Source organism: Budorcas taxicolor, chromosome 16 (assembly GCF_023091745.1).
Source record: "Budorcas taxicolor isolate Tak-1 chromosome 16, Takin1.1, whole genome shotgun sequence".
Classification (NCBI taxonomy): Eukaryota; Metazoa; Chordata; class Mammalia; order Artiodactyla; family Bovidae; genus Budorcas; species Budorcas taxicolor.
In genome coordinates, this window is record NC_068925.1 from 72,022,128 (window position 1) to 72,039,505 (window position 17,378).

Below are 17,378 nucleotides of genomic sequence, written 5' to 3' on the forward strand. Positions count from 1 at the left end.
GGAGGCTGGAGATGATCAGTTACTGCCCTTTCAAAGAGAAGATAATTCCCGTCGCTTGCCTCAGTGAATGCATAGAAGGGCTGAAAAGAGCGCGGTGGGGGGTGGGGGTGGGGAAACATAGTCCAACACTAGATGAATTAATCAGTAAACAGGGGCCTGGTAAGCCCCCATGATGTGCTCAGCATAATTCTAAGCTCTCTGACAAATGTATAAAACGTAGAGTGAAAACTGTGCTAATCCGATCATCGAGAAGTTGTGGCAGGTGAATTTTCTGAACACCTGAAAATTTACCAGCCCCACACACTTTAAGCACTTTTATAAAAAAAAAAGTTAAATACTTTTGATTAAAATATTTTTTAAGCACACTATGCTCATCTCTGGCTTCCTAGAGAGTATTGAATACATTGTGTGTTCCCTTGTCCTGTGATATGATGATGGCCCTGGATCCACTGGATCATAGAAAGAGCAAGAGAGTTCCAGAAAAACATCTACTTCTGCTTTATTAACTATGCCAAAGCCTTTGACTGTGTGGATCACAACAAACTGTGGACAATTTTTCAAGAGATGGGAATACCAGACCACCTTACCTGCATCCTGAAAAATCTGTATGCAGGTCAAGAAGCAAAAGTTAGAACCATACATGGAACAATGGACTGGTTCCAGATTGGGAAAGGAGTACATCAAGGCTGTATATTGTCACCCTGTTTATTTAACTTATATGCAGAGGACATCATGCGAAATGCCGGGCTGGAATCGAGATTGCCAGAAGAAATATCATTAACCTCAGATATGCAGATGACACCACCCTTATGGCAGAAAGTGAAGAGGAACTAAAGAGCCTCTTGATGAAAGTGAAAGAGGAGAGTGAAAAACCTGGCTTAAAACTCAACATTCAAACAACTAAGATCATGGCATCTGGTCCCATCACTTCATGGTAAATAGATGGGGAAGCATTGCAAAGAGTGACAGGCTTTATTTTCTTGGGCTCCAAAATCACTGCTGACGGTGACCGCAGCCATGAAATTAAAAGATGCTTGCTCCTTGGAAGAACAGTTATGACCAACCTAGACAGCATATGAAAAAGCAGAGACATTACTTTGCCCACAAAGGTCTGTCTTGTCAAAGTTATGGTTTTTCCAGTAGTCATGTATGGATGTGAGAGTCGGACCATAAAGAAAGCTGAGCACTGAAGAACTGATGTTTTTGAACTGTGGTGTTGGAAAAGACTCTTGAGAGTCCCTCGGACTGCAAGGAGATCAAATCAGCCCTGAATATTCATTGGAAAGACTGATGCTGAAGCCCCAATACTTTGCCAACCTGATGCGAAGAAGTGACTCCCTAGAGAAGACCCTGATGTTGGGAAAGATTGAAGGCAGGGGAAGAAGGGGACAACAGGAGGATGAGATGGTTGGATGGCATCACCGACTCGATGGACGTGAGTTTGAACAAGCTCTAGGAGTTGGTGATGGACAGAGAGGCCTGGCGTGCCGCAGTCCATGGGGCTGCAAAGAGTCATTGAGCAACTGGACTGAACTGAACTGAACTGGAGACTGTGGAGTAAGAGTGGCTGTTGATTTCGCCCTTATGGTTCCTGGGCTCCACTGTATTTTCACACCTGCATTTATGCTTTTTCTAGCTATTCTGTCACTGTCAGGCTTTCATGTGTTGGTTTTCCCTTCTCTTTTTGAGCCTCCCTCTAATGCTTTCACTTTATTGCTTTTAATCTCCTCTAAGTTTGGAGACCAGGCACAAATGGTTCATCTTTCACAGCTCATCTCAGTCCAGGTATGGGAATTATTACAATTTATCAAACACCTACTATGGGGCTTGGATAGCCACCCACGTGGCTTAGTGGTAAAGAATCGACCAGTGCAGGAGACACAGGAGAGGCAGGTTCAATCCCTGGGTCAAAAAGACCCCCTGGAGGAGGGCCACCCACTCCAATATTCTTGCCTGGAAAATCCCATGGACAGAGGAGCCTGGTCGCAACAAGTCGAACACGACCTAGTGACTGAGCATGACGTGCTGAGCATTTTACCAGCTGTTTTGCAGCCATTATTTCATTTTTCACAACAGCCCTGTGAGTTGGACATTTTAATCTCCATTTTATAGATGTGTGGACTGGGGCTCAGAGAATGTAAGCAACTTGCCCAAGATCACACAGCGGCTGGTGAGTGGCCAGGTTAGAATTCAGATGCAGTGTGTCCAACACAGGGACCATCCAAACAAACAGTTCCTGCCGAGCATCACGGCACAACGTCTGTGGTAAGTCGCATGCTGTTGCCTGTCACTTGTTACTTTGTTGGGCTATGAGAGCCTTGTCTTCCTAAGTAGAACGTGAGCCCCTTGACGGCAGTGACCTGGCTGCCCACTTACATACTGCCCATACCATTGCCTAGTGTCATGATCCAGGTGGTCAACAGTTGCTTTGCAAAGAGCAGGAGCCCGGAAGACAGGGGATAAGAGAAGGAAGCAGGCTGTTGCCCCTTGGCACCCAACCTCTCATACCTCCCTACGGCCTAAGAAATTCAACTTGCCCCCGGCATTCACTCAGCGTCTGTGGGCCACTCTAGGGTGGGAGGGAGGAGAGGCTGCCCAGGCGGCTGGCATCTCCCTGGGAACGGACCGACTGACGACATGGAGGCTGAGCCGGGGTGAGACCCCACCAGGAGGGGGCCATCCAGTAGGGAAGGCAGGTGTTGGGTCCAGGGTTTCTGCTAAAGAAATTCTAGAGCAGGTGCCTCTGAAGAAACTCCTTCTTACACAGCTTCTTTCCTGAAAGGAGAATGAGTGGAATTCCAGGGGACCCAGTTTTCCAGCCCAAGCAAACCAGGCCAGCACCCCAGCAGGGCCTGATTTTGCTAAGTAATGCTGGCTCTGAATCTTCGCTTCTGTGACTCGAACTTGGAGGTGGAAAAACAGCCCCATCACATGACTTACGGATTTTGCCGTGACAGGACACTTTCTGTTTGTGTTTTGGTTCTCTGGCGGTGGCTCTGTGCTCAGAGAGGAGCCCCTCCCCACCCCACCCCACCCCACCCCACTGTGTGACCCGGGCGCGCATGGCCATGTCACGTGACTGTGGCTGCCCCGCGAGCCAAACATTTCTCCAGGTGACATCATGGCCTTGCTGATTGCCCAGGTGTTTCAGGGCCTCCCGGGGCTGACACGGAATTTGCATCACTTCTGATGCTTGGCTCCCGATTTGTTTGTCTTTGGTTAATGGTAAATCTGGATTGGGGTCGAGGGAAGTTGTTGAGACGACCAGACGGTAAACACGTCTGACAAAAGCCTGGCAGCACCAGGACCTCCGGCCCCCCTGCCCCTCCCCCCGCCGGGAGTCATCATGGGTCTTCCTGGACCTGCCTGAGGCCCAGAGATTGTGATCAGGACACTGAGGCACCGTCCTGGGACTTACTGCAGTTTGGGGACCTCTGTGCACCAGCATCCAAGACCCAGAGCCAGGCTTTTCTGAGCCCTAGGCTTTTCCATGGCTCTTTCCTCACTTCCCTCTGGGTTTCTCTCCTCTCTGCTCAAGGCCTTTTACCTGGAATCCCCCTCCCACTAACCTTGGGCAATCCATGGGCAATCCCTTCAGACCAGCGGAGGGCCAGGGCTGAGGGACTCTGCAGAGACCACCTCCCCTCGTTACCTTATGGGGGAGGAGACCCAGGCTGGAGGGTTTCTTAATCCATTTTTCTCACCCACCCATTTCCAGCAACTTTCACCTCACTGGCCTCAGTTTGCCTATCTGCTGAGCAGTGGGAAACAAGCCCCATTCTTCCAACCAGAAAATGACCCGGACGAGCTGGGTTTGCAAGAGGGCATGTTACCCCATCGCTCCAGAGGTTCTCAAACTTGAATGTTCATCCGAACCCCCAGAGGGCTTGAAAACAGAGAGCTGTTCCTCCCCTCTACCCCAGGGATTCTGAGTCAGTATGTAGGTCTGGGATGAGATCAGAAAATTTGCACATTTTTAGGCAAAGCCGATGCAGCTGGTTCAGGGACCACACTTTGAAAAGCACTGCTCTAAATCTCCAGAACTCACCCAAAAGAGAGGCCTTATGTGTGGAGGAGCTTCCCTGGTGGTTCAGACAGTAAAGAATCTGCCTGCAAGGCAGGAGACCCGAGTGCAGTCCCTGGGTCGGGAAGATCCCCTGGAGAAGGAAATGGCAGCCCACTCCAGTATTCTTGCCTGGGAAATCCCATGGACAGAGGAGCCTGGTAGACTCCTCTTTGCGTGGGATGGCAAAGAGTTGGAAACAGCTGAGTAACACACATATGTGTGGGAGCCTCTCAAACTGGCTGAGGAAGCTGGCAGCTTGAAAGCAGCCATGGTGGGAGTATTCACACCTCGAAAATCAGTGAATGCTACAGACCAGAGCTTTTTTTTTTTTTTTTGACAGGGATCTGGTTAATAAACGTTTACCGGGGCACTGCTGGGTAAACCAAGGGCAGTCTTTCTCCTCCTCTTTGCTCCAAGACTGGCATGCTGTGACTCAGGAACAGGACAGGAAAACTCAATTAGAATTCTTTGTGCCTCCCTTTCATTTTCTTTAAATTGGAAATAACAGCATCTCTCTCACTGGGTCATAAGAATGAAGCAAGAAAATAACTATGAATCATTTAGCAAAGTACTCAGCACAGAGTAAGTGCTCAAAAACATTAGCTATTATTATTGTTACAATCCTTTGGATTATAGGGAATCTGTCCTTTGTCCCTACAAGATTATAAAGTTCTATGTAACTGTACACCCGGGAGAGGTGGAAACCATGCCATTCGGGACTTCACAGACTTGTGGCCTGCTGGCACATGGTCCTCCTTCTCTGGGGACCCCCCCAACTGCACACAGTGCGCCCCACCCAGCCCCTGGCTTTGTGCATGCAACACCCTGGGCCACAGCTGCTTACGACAGAAGCGCTCTTTCCTGGGAACTTGGATCTGGAACCCAGAGCTGGCCCATAACTCACCACCTCAAGGTCAGTGGGGCAAGCAGGCTGTGCCTGCAGCCAGAGGGCCCGAGGATGGGCCACAGAGAGGAGGGCGGAGCAAGTGGGAGGAGGCAGTCACGGAAGTGAGGTGGGCAAAGAGTCCTGGGGACGCCCGCTTCTGAACCAGAGCTTCTCTGCAAGCTCTCTCATCTTGCCCCGAGCCTGTATCCTCTAAGCTAAGGTCCATGGTCCTGTATCCTCTCGGCCAGGGTCCACTGTAGCTTAAATCAGATCAAAGTGGCTTCTGTTAGTTGAACCTGAGAGTCCCAACTTCTCCCCTCACTGCCCTCTCTGTATGCCCACACCTGCCCCAGCACAGGCATGGGGCCCAGCGCCAGCTCGGCCCTGCCCACCGCGCGCCCTGGGCAGAACTCAAGGCCTCCCTTCTTCCACCTGTTCATTCCATGTGAACCTGGGCGGGAGCAAGCCTCCTTCTGCATTTTCCCCATTGTGTGAATAGAAATGAACATTCCCAGCATCACCTAGTCGTCAAATCACCTACTCATCCCCTGCTTAAGACCCTTCAGCACCTTCCGGGGCTCGTCCAGCCGCCTTTCCTGCCCTGGAGCCGCTGCCTGCGTCTCCCAGTCCCACCTCCACTCTCACCCCTGGACGCTGAGTGACAAGACCCACTGGCAGTTCCCTAAGACCCTCGTGCTCTCTCTGACTTCCCTCTGCGTAAAACAGAATTTCCCCAAGCCTACAGCCAACTACCGACTGTTCTTCAAGCCCCCTGCCCCTCTGATGTCGCTTCCCCTGGGCCATCTCTCCCCGGTGCGACCTTGTCTGCCTACCCCGCCCCGGACCGCTCAGCCTTGTTCACCTCCCTAGCATCACGGCCCTCGCAATGCCCTGCTGGTGTGCCCACCTCCTCCGCCACCCCGCGAGTTCCCAAGTGCAGAGGCCAGGGGCTGGCCCCCCGTGTCCCCAGCTTCCACACTATATGTGCTCAGCAGGTATTTCAGTTCATGTGGTGACCTGAGAAAAGTGGGCTCCAGAAACTCGGGGGCCATCACCGTCGTCCGTGGCGACCCTCCAGAAAAGCAACTTTTCCAGAGGGGAGGAGAGCAGAGGAAGAGGGGAAGGCAGCCCTGAAATGGGCCAGGCAGAGGCCACTGAGGGATCTGCCTGTAAGGCGATCAGATAGAGAGCTCTCTCTCCTGGAAGAGAAGCCGCAGGTTGCAGAAAAGGAAGTCGGCGGGGAGGAGACAATGTGAAGAGTAGGGGCTAGAAGCGCAGCATCTGCAGGGGACAGAGGAACTCGAGCTCTGGGCCCTGGACTCCCCTTCGTAGACCCTCGGCTCACACCGTGAGTGCTCCCTGGAGACTCGGGCCCCAGCGCTCGCGGACTTGCTGGTGGCTCCACCACAGGATGGACACGTGTGTCTAACCTGAAGGAAAGCCCCTGTAACCTAACCTAAAGGAAGCTGCTGACAAGCTGCTGCAAATACAGTTCTCTAGGGGCTCCCTTGCCCTACTCGGCCTGCTACATATGCTGCGTGTGTGCTGTCGCTTCAGTCATATCCGACTCTGTGCCACCCTATGGACTGTCACCCGCCAGGCTGAAAATTCTGTCCATGGAATTTTCCAGGCAAGAATACTGGAGTAGGTTGCCATTTCTTCCTCCAGGGAATCTTCCCGACCAGGGATCAAACCTGTGTTCCTTGCATCTCCAGCATTGGCAGGCAGGTTCTTTACCACTAACTCCACCTTGGACTTCTTGGTGGCTCAGACAGTAGAGTCCACCTACAGTGAAGGAGATGTGGGTTTGATCCATGGATTGGGAATGTCCCCTGCAGAATGGAATGGCTACTTATTCCAGTATTCTTGCCTGGAGAATCCCATGGACAGAGGAGCCTGGCAGGCAATAATCCATGGGGTCACAAAGAGTCAGACATGACTGAGTGACTTGTACCTCACTTCTCACCTCAGCTTGCTAAAGCCCCTCTCTAAAGCCAGCCCCGCTTGAAGGCCCTGGAGAGGGAGTGGTCACGTTGCCCAGTGCCGGGCAGGACGTCACAAGGCCCTTGGCTTCGCCCCCTGGCTCCAGGCAGGCTCCTCTGTGAGGCTAGCCAGAGGGCCCTGTGGCTCACCTCCCTTGGGCACAGGTCCCATCACAGCGTTGCTCCAGTCACAGACGTCATTCCCCAGTGACCGCAAAGGCAGGCTACAATTTCTCCCACAGTGTGGAAACCCTAGTCTCTCTAACCCCTGGGGAAGCACTCCCAACCAGCTGGACTGAATGCTGAAGTTGGGTCGCTGGCCCATTAAACTCCCAGCCCAGGAAGTCTATGGTGTGAGGCTTCCGTGTAATCTGTGATCAATTCTCAGGGCTGCCCAAGAAAGATATTTTATCGGTTAGACATTAGGACTTTAATAGATGATTCTACTGAAGTTGGGTATACAAGAAGCTACCAGAGTTTAGAGACAGCCTACATCACCTGCCTTTTCCAGCAACTTAAGAACTAGTATTACTGTTGAGAGCTTATCGTCTAGGTGGGCAAAGAAAATGGATGTGCATTAAATAAAATTGTGGAGTTCAATTAAACATTAACTGGAGTGGTGCGTGCTGATTGCAACAGGACTGTAATGTAGCTCACAGAGACAGTTCTTCGTCAGAGACTTCACGGAGTAGGGAGACCAGAGCCGGGCCTGCAGTGGGGAGGATTCGGGTCAGTGGAAAAGAGCAGGGAGGTGCTCGGGGAAGGGGAATTGCAGCCGTAATTGCCTGTAGGGTACGCAGGAGAGGAGGCCTGGATCAACCAGAGACTATACTTTAAAGACAGGAATATAAGATTCAAGACAGGGTCAGGGGTGTGTGTATCAGGAGGCAGAAGTGGGGGCAGTTAGGAGGCACCTGTGTGCCCCAGCTCCAGGAATTTGGGCTGATGGAAATGATGGAAAGAAGGCACGGCGAGGGAGGCAGAGGACTGAGGGGCCGGGAGGGAGCTGAGGAAATTTCCAGCCATCTCTGGCCACCAGCAGGCGTGGGAGGCTGACTGGAAGCCTGAGGGAGAGCTCGTCCCTCTGGGCCCGCATCCTGCTGTGGTGGCAGGCACCCCAGCATCCCTGCTGATCCGGGAGGCAGAAAGGTCACCTGCTGCCCTGTGTGCCCAAGGTGGCCAGCCTGTCACAGGCCCCTGGGAGCCACTGCAGGGCTGTGCGCAGGGAACGGCAAGTTGCAGCACTTCCACAAGCATGCTGAGGATAGCTGCTAGGTGCAGGGCACCTCCGGGGAACAGAGACAAGTGAGGTGGGCTTCCTGCCCTCCAGGGACCCCGTGCAGGGGAAGAAAACAGGACGCGGTGGACAGCAGTGAAGGAAGGCCGGGTGGGCTGCGTTCAGGGCTGTGGGGGAAGCAGGGAGTCCAGTCCTGACTGGAGAAGTCATCTCAAGGAGGGCTGGGCTGTGCACACCTCAGAGAGCGAATAAGAGGCGTTTGCTGCCTGGTGGAGGAGACAGGCAAGGGGACAGACAGGGAGGGAGAGATTCCAGTCAGAGAGCAAAGGGCGGTCAGGCAAGGGGGTGCAGACCTTCCGACCTTCCCACAGGAGGGTCCGGCGGCCTTGTGAGGGCGGCTGGGGATGGGACAGAGGGTCGAGGCAGATGCTGGGCCAGGAAGGGGGAAAGAAGGGCGGTGGGCACCCGGCTCCAGATGTCAGGGCATGAAGGGGAGCCTCGGGCCCGCGGACGAGGCTGCAAACAGGAACCTCTGCTCCCAGTGTGGAACATGCTCCAATTCTGTGGGTGCATGGGGAAGGGCGTGGTGAACTCTGCCCCAGACCTGGGGTGCAGGGGGTCTGGAAAGTTATGTGCGCTGGGCTGGGTGCCTTGGGGAGGTGTGCAGGTTTCCTAGATTGAGGAAGAGGGGCTTTCAGGCTGAGGAGTCAGCATGAGACAGGGGTCGAAGCTGGAAAAGAGCCAGGCACGGGGAACAGCAGGGTGGTGTAGCCGGAGCTGTGGGCTGTGTGTGAGAGAGACAGACAGACAGACAGAGATACAGAGACCACAGGCAGAAACAGAGAGGAAGGGAGGGGAAGAGGCAGGGAAAGACAGCGAGCTTGGAGGTGAGGCCAAAAAGAGACTGGGGGCCACTGGGAGGCCTTCACCCACCCTCCCAGGGGACCCAGGCATCACTCTTAGGCAGTGAGGAGACCCGCAGCGCTCGAAGAGCTGTGTGTTAGAAAGTGGACTCTGCCTGGAGGAGAATGGAGGGAGACAGAGCCAGGAGGCAGGAAGACGTGAGGAGGCTGGGGCACTCCCAGCTAAGAGAAGGAGACTTCCCTGGTGGCACAGTGGATAAGAATCTGCCTACCCACCCAGGGGACACAGGTTCGATCCCTGGTCCGGGAAGATGCCTCGGAGCAACTAAAGCGTACGAGCTGCAACTACTGCAGCCCGCTCGCCCTGGAGCCCGCGCTCCGCAATAAGGGAAACCAGCGCAGTGAGAAGCCCTTTCGCCATGACTAGAGAGCTGCCCCTGCTCATTCCGACTAGAGAAAGCCCGCATGCAGCAATGAAGCCCCGGGGCAACCAAAGACAAATACATTTTAAAATAGAAATATAAGAAGGTCTGTGGGGAGGGCAGGGTTCGAGTTCTGTCTCAGCCATTTTGAGTCTGAATTTTGCGGGGCGACGGCCAACAAGAGGCAGAAAACACTGGAAATTAGGGCAGAGGTCAAGCCCCTGAGGAACACAGACTCCAAGCCCAAATGGGACGAAGAAAACCTCTAGGGGTTTCTACACCGGTCATATGCGGGGTGACCCTGGGGCAGGAAAGGCGATGTCCTGGGGAGAGACTCAGGAGGAAGGAGGGTCATTGGTGACGACACAGAATGTCACTGAACCTGGAATAATGCCGGTGTTTTAGTGTCAGAGACGTGAGGAGGGGTGGGTGTGGATACTGTTGAGTTTGGGGTGGGGGAGGGACATTGTGGGCAGGATTTCTGAGCCAGCGCCCCATGCTAAGTGGGGCACGAAAGGGCACAGAGGAAGGGCGGGGAGGCTGAGCCTCTGGGGGGCACCCAGCCCCCTGCCCCTGCTGTCACCATGACCCCGTGTATGAGCGAGTGAGTGAGGGTCCTGCTGGGGACGCAGGACTCTGGTTCTCATTACCGAACCCCACCCCCCACCACGGAAGCCCCTTTCCCACGAGCCTCGCTCGCTGTTTCCTGGTGATTCCTGGAAATAACCAGGAATAATGCGGGCTGGGACCTGGCAGGACTTCCAGGTGCATGTCCTGCCGCCCGCAGGCCGGGAGGTCTCTGAGCAGAGGGGACCTATGTCTCCCCTCTTCCTGTTCCCTGTCTGGGACAGGCCCATGTATGCCAGGGTGGCAGGCGGGCAGGCCACATGGCACTCCGTCTCTCCGGCAGGCAGGGGGTGTCCCAGATCCCATTTCTTCCCGGCAGGAACTGAGGCTCAACCTCACGGTCATGCAGACCCGTGACTGCCACAGACTTCCTGGTTGGACGCTTTCCTGGTTGGTCCAGGCAGCCCTGCAGCTCCCTGCTGCCTGTTTACCTAATCTGCTCCAAACAGATGAGATTCCCCGGGGGTGGGTTCGAGGTGAAGGGACAGGAAAGGGTTGTTCTCATCCAGACCCGCTCAGCCCACCTGTCCCAGAGTCTCTTGCATTAGCAAATGTTTTCTGGTTCCTATGGCAACTGAATCCACACAACCCGGATTTGTTATTGTTCCAAGAGAAAAAAAGGGAAGGGCCACAGCGAGGTCTGACGTCGGTGTGCCGTCCATCAGCCAGGCAGCTGAGTCACTACCATGGTCTAGTGAGTCCACAGAGTCACCTCCCTGTGGTCTGAGGCGCCCGCTGGCCTTCTGGCTTTGGCAAGAGGCTGGTTTCTCATCTGCATGTGTCAGCAAGCGTGGGTAACTGGGCACCCTGGCGTGCTGAGTCCTGCCTTGGGCACCGCGGTGACTAGCAGGGGTAGAGAGAGGGAATTTACCGAATGAGGAAGAGTCCTGCCCTCCGAGGTGAGAGCTCATGGGGCTGGGGACACATTCTCTGTTCTTATAGAGCACACGTGTATTTACAGCTTCGAGGGCCACCTAGGAGTTGATGTACATCACAGCCTTAGCCAAGTTGCCTGGTTGCTCCATGCCTCAGTCTCCTTATGTACCAGATGGGGAAGCAGGTTCTTGCTCATGGGTTGATAGGGGAGAGAAATGAGACACCTTAAAGTCCTCCAGGACTTTAAAGTCCTCTAGGAAGGAGCCCCTGGTGGCTCAGGTGGTAAGAAGTCTGCCTGCAGTGCGGGAGACCCAGGTTCGATCCCTGTGTCGAGAAGATCCCCTGGAGAAGGCAACGGCAACCCACTGCAGTATTCTTGCCTGGAGAATCCCATGGACGAAGGAGCCTGGTGGGCTGCAGTCCATGGGGTCGCAAAGAGTCAGTCACGACCAAGTGACTTCACTTTCACTTTCAAAGTCCTCCAGACCCTCCTAGTTTCCACAAAGGAATCAAGAAACGTGCATTTTTCCTACTGCTGATCGGCCAGATGCTGGCCGCACATCTCGGGACCACCTGGAGGGCGAGGCAGAGGAAGCACCCCGACTCCCTGAAAACAGGTACCAGCCCCCCTCGTCAGGCAGCCATGGGTGCAGCCGCCTCCATTCACCCCCACCAAGGACTGGAATGAGCGGCTTCACTGGCTTAGACCTAGAAGGAAACAGCAAGAAAGTGAGCAGGTAAGCCAGAGGGGATGGGTCAGCAAGCATGTGGGGACAAAGGAGGAGCCAGGAGGCAAGCACCCCAGAGAGACGGTGCTCTGGCCACCCAGACCTGCTCCGGTCTTCGAAGAATGCCCTCGCTCTGAGGCCGTGCTGGCCAGGAGCCTTCTGATGACAGCCTGGCCTTCTGGATAGAATTTCCCTCCAGAGAAAAGGTGTCGATGGGTGAACATGGCTCTCGGGCCCCCCTGGATGGTTGTGTCCTCACTGGGAGTGGCTGAATCAGGACGTCGGTCGTATTTATTTATGCTCGCCATGGCACGCAGGTCAGCCCTGAGCCCCGTCACCTCACAATGTCTCACCAGCACAGATTTCTAGCTTACAAAGTGGAAATTCAGCCCTTGGAATGGGATGACCACAGAAAGGAACTACCACCCAAGAGGCATGCAGCCTTCCCCCCGGGGAGTCCCATAAGACACCCACTCTGCAGAGTCATCTGACAGCCCCCCTCTTCCTTGGCATATTCCACGCTGACCTCTGCCAGGTGCCACAGCCAGGCCAGCTGACAGCTGCCTCCCCCAGGCTGGCCCTATGCAAGGCTTTCCAAACTGGGGAGCAAGACCATAAATGAGTCATGGAATGAATTGAGTGGGTGAGGTGAGCATCCTTAATAATTAGCCAGAATCAGGTCACATGTATCAGAATGCCTCACGGGGAGTCAGGGTGAGTGTTATTAAATGCATATTATGTGTTTGTGTGTTGTATGTATGAACACACATGTGCTACAGGGATACAGCAACAGGAAGATGGCACATTCTGACTGGGTCACTTGTGGGCATTTAATAAAGGAACAATTTATAAAGACATGGGTAGGATGTAGGGAAGTCACAAAAGCTAATGTAGGGCCAGATCTAAGAGTTGTGGGGCTTGGTTATCACCCTCAGACTTGAAGGCAGAGGTGGTTCCAGGACTTGGAGGCAGAGAGAGTGGTGTGGTAAAGGCTCAGACAGGAGCTGCGGTCACTGGCCCAGGGAGAAGGCCAGCCAGCCTGTGGCAGTCGATAGGGAATGAATACTTAGCGTCACTGCCCTGCCTCTTCCCCAGCTCCTGCTAGGCAGTCCACCAGCTGGACCCAGCAAAGCCTGAGGGCCAGCAGCCACGGACCCGGCCCACAAGTGAAAGAGACCAGGACACAGGGCATGCATGGGGTGCAGTGTAAAATGCACGTCTGACTGTGAGTCTCAGGGAATGAAGTCATAAAGACCCTGGAACCATCACTTCCAGGAAGAGGTGAAAGGTTTCTGAATAGCCCCAGGTCCGGGCTCTGGGTGGCAGCTAAGACCCATGAGGAAGGGGTTCCCTGTTCTTCCCTGCAGCTGGGACCACACCTGCCCTCCACCCCCCAAATGTGCCAGGTTGGAGATGCCCAGCAGTGGGGCTGAGCACAGCGTCCCCAGTCTGGGGCAAAGGTCACGGGCGAGGAAGGACAGGCTAGAGGAATGGTGGGGAGAGAGGAACAGAGGGCCCTGTGGTTGGGACACCCACGCCCGGCAGTGGCCTCAGCCCCTCAAGGCCAAAGGGCAGAGTTCTATTTCTGGCTCCCGTGGGAACAGGAGACAATGGTCGTCTTGCTTTCCACAGGCCTGCGGGCGGCTCGCTGCTCCTCAGCTCCGTGTGGTTGTTCTGGACTCACACAAAACCGCCTCTGAGCCTCGTTTCCACGGGCCACACTGCTGGGGGTATCACATGCCAACCCACATGTGGGGTCACATGCTGGGGACTTCACGCCGTCATCGCCAAGTGTGACCAGACTCCAAGGCTGAGTCTCCTGACCCCTAGCACATCCTCCAGGAGCCCTCCTGACACCTACCTTTGGGTACCCGGTTCCCAGAAGACAGACTCTTCTGGAAAGAAAATAGTTTCCTCTAATGATTTTTTCTTTTAATGACAACACTGTCTATAATAACAGAGAACTCTCACCTCGGCCTTGCTGTTTCCTTAGGCAATAGAAAGCCACTCTGCCTTCCCAGACCTGGGTCCCTCCCGGCTTACTCATCAACACATGGAGCTAAGGTGTTTACTTGAGAGTTAATAAGGTAGAGAGCATTTTGCCCTTTGAACAGTCCTCCTCCTTCAGAATTTCATTTCCCTCAGCCACATTCCTGGTACCGGTCAAGGCTGGACGGGAGTCTCAAGAACACAGTGAAGGTGGTGCCTGCCCAAACCGGCAGGATCTTGGGTCAGACCCTGGTGTGAGATCCTGAAAGCACCTCCCCAAGGAAATGGCTTGCCAATGTCATCCTTTTAAGTCAACCAAACAGAAAGTGGTTGCTTGAGTATTTCATCAGTCCTAACCGAGTCATTATTAAACCATGCTGCTGAGTCGCTGCAGTCGTGTCCGACTCTGTGCGACCCCATAGACGGCAGCCCACCAGGCTCCCCCGTTCCTGGGATTCTCCAGGCAAGAACACTGGAGTGGGTTGCCATTTCCTTCTCCAATGCATGAAAGTGAAAAGTGAAAGTGAAGACGCTCAGTCGTGTCCGACTCTTAGCAACCCCATGGACTGCAGCCCACCAGGCTCCTCCACCCATGGGATTTTCCAGGCAAGAGTACTGGAGTGGGGTGCCATTGCCTTCTCCATAAGTTAGAGGAAAAGGAAGGAAAGTCCAAGAGGATCAGGGTTTTCCCAACATGATGCTGGTCAGTTTGGACCATGACCTGTGGAAAGCAGTGGGCCAGTGGCAATGCCTGATTAGCATCCCTTTCAGTTCAGTTCAGTCCCTCAGTCATGTTTGACTCTTTGCAACCCCATGGACTGCGGCACACCAGGCTTCCCTGTCCATCACCAGCTCCCGGAGCTTGCTCAAACTCATGTCCACTGAGTCGGTGAGGCTATCCAACCATCTCATCCTCTGTCGTCCCCTTCTCGTCCCACCTTCAATCCCTCCCAGCATCAGGGTCTTTTCTAATGAGTCAGTTCTTCGCATGAGGTGGCCAAAGTACTGGAGCTTCAGCTTCAGCATCAGTCCTTCCAATGAACAACCAGGACTGATCTCCTTTAGGATGGACTGGGTGGATCTCCTTGCAGTCCAAGGGACTCTCAAGAGTCTTCTCCAACACCACCATTCAAAAGCATCAGATCTTCAGTGCTCAGCTTTCTTTATGGTCTAACACTCATATCCATACATGACTACTGGAAAAACCATAGCTTTGACTAGATGGGCCTTTGTTGGCAAAGTACCATTTCTGCTCTTTAATAAGCATCCCTTTACTGTGTCTCGTTATTCTTCACTGCTCTGCCATGGTCCCCATGGTGCTAACTCCCTCTCCATGTCCTGCACTTCCAACCTCAGGTGGTCAGTGGTTGACGCTCTCCCTCAGTAACTTGAGAGCACAGCTCTGTCTTATTCACCTCATGTTGTCCCCACTGACTGTACCAGAGTTTGCAAAATTCTCCATGAAATATGTCTGGGGTGAAAGAATGCATTAAACATTCATTACAGCTTAGTTTAATGATGTGGGAAAAAAATTAAAGAGTTAGCTGTGGCTTTCTAAACTTATTTTTTAGCATTGAATACTTTGATTGCAAAAAAAAAAAAAAAATCTAACACAAGCCCCCCCAGATAAAAGCAAAGCAGGACACCCAAATAACTTTTCCAGGTCTAACAAATAGAAATGACAGATGTACAGTTAAGATTGAATTTCAGAAAAATAAATAACTTCAAAAGGCTAAGTATATCCCAAATATTGCATGGGGCATACTTACACTAAAAAAAATTTTTTTCGTTTGTTTGTCTGATGTTCAGACGTAACGGGGTGCCCTGGTTGTGACTGGTGGTCCTCCACTCAGGCCCGTGCACCCAAGGGCGCCCTGGGGCTGTACAGGCAGGTTGAGGACCCCTGTGTTAGGAAACACGGTCTTTCTCCCGTGCTACGGTCCTTCTCCCGCATCCGGAGCTCCTCTCCCTCTGAGCAGGGCTGACGTCTCCTTCCCAGCCCCTCTGCCTGCACTCCAGGAGTCTCCGTGGCCCTGGGCTGTGACAAATGACTGCTCTAAGAATGGGCTCGGTTTCCTGAAGCGTCAGAGTGCTGTCAGAATCATCGGAGAGGCAGACAGTGCTGGTGACAAACGGCGAAGCCAGTTCACACGACAGTTCCGAGCCCAACATAGATTTCTGCACACCTGGTTTTCACCCAGATCCTGACTTGCCCTGAGATCCTGCCGCCTGTTCTGGGAAGGCACAGGATGGAGCTGGGGTGGTTCCGCTTCCCGCTTCTTGCCCCCGGCCAGCTCCTTCCTGGGTGAACAGAGGGGGCACCACGCCCAAACCCGTGGCCCCGGCTCTGCCAGGTGGACACTGGCGGCCTCTGGGAGCCCAGAGCAGAGCTGATCAGGGGAATGGTGCATCTCCCTCTCTTCAGCAGCCCCTTTCCTGAAAAAAAAAAAAAAAAACCAGAGTGAAGGGGCTCCTGTAGAGTCACGTGAACTCCTGAATGCCTTCCAGAACTAGCTTGCCCTGGAGAGGGAATAGGAGGACCTGGAGAGGGAATAGGAGGACCTCAGCGGATGCCGCCTGCTGAATTTTGCCTGCCCACCTTGAGCCCTCTTCTCGGGTAGCTAGTCCAGCGAGTGGCCTTGGTGTGGGGCAGACAGTCCTCCAGCCCCGGTGTGACCCAGACTCGGCCCATGGGACGCTCTGCCTTGGGGCCTTGACCCTCGGGGGAGAGAAGGGCAGTTAGAAGGGATGCTTTAGCACCATTTAGGACATCACCAGATGTCCCCCTGCAGCTCTTTGGCCCCATGCTTCCCAAACACGCAGCGCTTTCTGAAAATAGAGACACGGGTGAAAATGGGGGCAGAAGTCATGAGCGTCACTTCTGGGTGGAAATGGCATTAAAATCCAGTTCCTAATTCACCACACTTCCCCCCTCTGTCACAGGAGCCAGCAGCTTTCCAGATGGTAGCCACTCCATCAGCCTGGGTCCTGGCGTGAAGACCACTCAGAGAGGAGGCCCACTCAGAGAGGAGGCCCAAATAACTCCAGGTGACCTTTCGGAGCAAACACGAAAAAAACGTTTGTTGCATCAAGCCACTGAGCGGTTGGGGGGTGTTTGTTGCTGTAGTGTGGCCTCTCCAATCCTGACTGATGGCCGGGCAGTGTCCCAAACCTCCCGAATCTCAATCACCAAGGGAGCCCACACTGAGGCATTTTCCCAAGTCCCACTCACAGGCAGATTTTGGAGATCAGCCAGGTTTGGAGACCCCCACTTCACTCCACACTGACCCCCAGTGCACAGCTCTGAACTGTAGTGACTTGAGTGGCAGCCCCCTAATATATTGCTACACTCTAATCCCTGGAACCTGTGAAGGTTACATTATTTCAAAGAAACATCTTTGTAGATGTAGTTAAGAATCTTCAAAGAGAAGATTAGCCAACAAGTAGGACAAGTGTCCTTATGAGGGGGAGGCAGGATAAGGAGAGAGAAGGTCCTGTGAGACAGGCAGCGAGTGCCATGTTGTGGCTACAGCCAAGGAATGCCAGCTGCCACCAGAAGCAAGACAAGCGAGGAATGATTCTCCTCTCGAACTTCAGAGGAGGATGTGGCCCCGGGGACACCGTGACTTTGGACTTCTGGCTTCCAGAACAGTGAGAGAATGCATGTCTAGTGTTTCAAGCCAGCGAGTCTGTGGCACTTTG